The following is a 3621-nucleotide window of genomic DNA, read 5'->3' as shown; positions in this document are numbered from 1 at the left end:
ACTTTAAAATAAAAAAAACCAGCAAATAGCGACACCAGAAGTTCTTACATGGAAAACCCGAAAAGGGGAAAAAACACAGGGACTCGCTTGATTGAAATCTTTCTCTTTAAGTTGGTGATTACATATGCAACTCTTTGTCTCACTAACAAGAAGGGGTTACACAATTTTTTGGGTTACAATGTTTGTGTTTAGAAGAACTTATTGCTTGGCGAAGGGAGCGTGTGGTAGGAGCGGCCCAAGGCAGCAGGGGTGACCAAAATGGTTGCGGCGGTGGTGGCCGGAAGAGACAACAGTGAGGGTGGCCCAAGGTGGTGGCAACAAGAGTTGGTCGCAGGCGACGAAGATGGCTTGAAGCGACAAAGCTTGAAAGCAGTAACGGTGACCGTAGGCGACAGCGGCTACTAAAATTAGTTCAAGCATGGTCAAATCAAGCTAAGATCAAGCAATTAAACTACTTTTAAAAGCTTTTTCAGGCATAATAAAAAAGGTCTTACAGATTCCAAATAAGACATTCTTAAAGTTAAATCAAGTGTCTCGACATGATAAATCCAATGAGCCCAAGATCGTTGAATTTTGACATCATTAAAGCGCTTAAATGTCCATTGAACACCATTCAATAGAAGGGATCTCTTGGCCTACGAACATTATCAAAGCTCACCAATACGACCTACATAACTAACTATAGCCAACGTGGTTCACAGCTCGTGCAGCTCTCGACTCCGGGTCTTGCGACCTGCAGATGTCTTTATAGCTAACCACTATAACTTACGTGGTTCACAACTTGTGTAGTTCCCGACTATATTCTATGCGGCTTGCGGATGTTATTGTAGCTCATCACACTGGCTCAAGTGGCCAACTATGGCCTATGTGGCTCACAGCTCCTACATCCTTCTACTATGACCTTTGTGGCTTTCAGGCACTCGTAAAGAAATCATATGTAGCTTACATAACCAACTACTATCGTAGCTTTCAACAACTACCTATACAATAAGCTAGCACAACAACCATCGTATATAACATTGATTGTGGACTACTGCCTTCATATCAATCGACAAGGGCCCTTGCAGCATACTTTCATCGAGAACTACATTTATTATAGCAAGACTATGGCTATTATCAACAAACTATTGTTGTACATTTACAATGACAATCTTTGTAATTTTGTCTTCCTCAATTCTGGATAAGAGTGGACTCATGTACTTAAAATTATATAGTAGATTATTTTTACTGAGCTAGACCTGTGATTTTTTTTCTCTTTATGGGGTTTCTACGTAAAAAATGAATTGTCTTCCCCTATTTGCTTCTCTTTAATTAAGTTTGTGCTGGTTTACTTTCAATGCTAAGATCGCATTCATTACTCTACCGCTGCGAACCTTCCAACATACATCAAGCATAATATAAACATGCTCACTACATTTAATGAGATTTTATAAATCATTGACAAGCAATGCAGTCACCTCAAATCCAATTGCCTTACTAGCTTAAAACTTAGCATTTATTGGTTGTTCATTTTAAATTTAATTCGTATTTTGATCTAATCAATTTTATCCGACACCTTAAAACTGGGAATATAAACATCAATCTAAGAAAATATGGTGATTTTCTGTATAGTCATCATTTTGTGGGTCCGTCAGTCCAGCTAATTAATATACAAAAGAGCTATTTTGACCTACATCTCATCACATACAATCATACATTTGCATATTTTTCAACAAAAAATTATTTAAATGATATGACCAACATATTAATTATTTTAAGCATAATTTTAACGTGTGAGAAATTTACTTGCAATCCTAAACAGTAACATGCAAGAAAATATAATATTATAATTACAGAATTTAATCATATATATACAAGGAGCCATGCAAAAATAAAATAAGACAATTAGTGATTTTATTATGCACAATAAATAAATTCTATAACAGATAATTAGCAATATAAGTGAAATAGAACTAGCAACCTACTATGAAAATAATCAAAAATCTAGCATAAATTAGAAGTATTAACGCCCCTAACGATGAATGATACATTTATATCGTATTAAATAATTGTTACTTACCTCAAGGGGGTAAAAATAAAATTTCAAATCTTTTTAAGCTTCACCTGATGATGTCACAAAGATTGGAAGTCCCATGCATGTTAATGAAGGTATAGTCATCACCCATCACTATGTGTATGTGTGCGTGTGGGGAAGAAAGGGAAAGGTACCAACCATCCTTATTCACAACTAACAAATCAATGGCCCAAAAAATTGCAGCTAATGACACTTGAAGTCTCAATATTGATAATGAAGCCATTAGCTTTGAATTGTCTTATTCTATCTATTGCTCCCTTGGCCTTTTACATGGCCCAAACGGTATACTCTTTCTCTAAAAATATGATTAGTGCAGATATTCGTATGCATCGTAAAACAACTTGATTCAAGCTAGAAAATCCGCGACGATAGAGTAACGGATTATCATCTTAGCGTTGTATGAGAATTCAACACACACATAGTTGAAAGAGAAACAAATAGTGACGACTACAAAAATTTTTACATGATCAGGCAGAAAAACCACGGGGTCTGGCCAATAGTGTCGATTGTTGGTAGTGAATATTCACAACTAGACCAGGCCAATAGTGAAATTTTTACAAGTAGTGAAGACTCCATAATTCAGCATTACTTGTATCTCTTTCATCTATGTGTGTGTTAAATTCTTGTACAAAGCTAAGATGATAATTTGTTGTCTTTCATTTGAAAAACCACGGGGTCTAGCCTAGTCGCGAAAATTCACTATTGATTGATGATTACAGAAATCCCTTGTCCCACAAACGGGAAATAGTAGCTATATTTTTCAGATTACAGTGTCGATTGTTGGTGTCTGATTGTTTTTCAGATTACAGTGTCGATTGTTGGTGTCTGATTGATGGTGATTGACGACAGTTAGCAGTGGTCGACGGAGGTAGACGGTGGTCGATGGCGGTTTACGGTAGTCGATGGAGGTCGACGGCAGTAGGTGATGATGTTGAGCTACAGCTCCTTCTCAATACCTCAGGCTCTCTCTCTAGGCTTCAACCCCCCCTCATGAGAGGGGAGGGGCTCTTTTATAGTGTTCTGAATGAAATTAATGCAGGAATATAAATCATTTTGATCGGATGGTCCGGAGAGCTTCCCTCAATCAAACAGTGATTGATGGACATTTGGGTGTCTTAATGATGTCAGAATTGAGTGATTTTAGGTTCATTAGATTCGTCTTGTTGAGACACTCGATTCTACTATAACCTTGTTATATTTGACATTTGTTTGATTTGACATCTTTTTGATGTTCCAAATGTGTTCAGAAATCTTTCATTAATAGTTTAATGACTTAATCTAAGCTTGATTTGACTCGATTTGGATTAACTTTAATATCATTGGGTCCATCTCATCAAGTCGGTCAGTTTGCCTATAAGTTCACTGAAATCGGAGGTATGGACGACTGTTAATCAAAGTTTGAATATTTATTGTTCAAAAATTACCTCGAAATTCATGTTGGATGATAAAAATTTGTTGGTTTCATATCACAACTCATTTTAAGAGAGAGAGAGAGAGAGAGAGAGAATACAAATTGAACCATGTGCAAGGCATATTCTAATAATATC

This window comes from Phalaenopsis equestris, unplaced genomic scaffold (genome assembly GCF_001263595.1).
Source record: "Phalaenopsis equestris unplaced genomic scaffold, ASM126359v1 Scaffold000114, whole genome shotgun sequence".
Taxonomy (NCBI): Eukaryota; Viridiplantae; Streptophyta; class Magnoliopsida; order Asparagales; family Orchidaceae; genus Phalaenopsis; species Phalaenopsis equestris.
Note: the sequence above shows the minus strand (reverse complement) of the source record.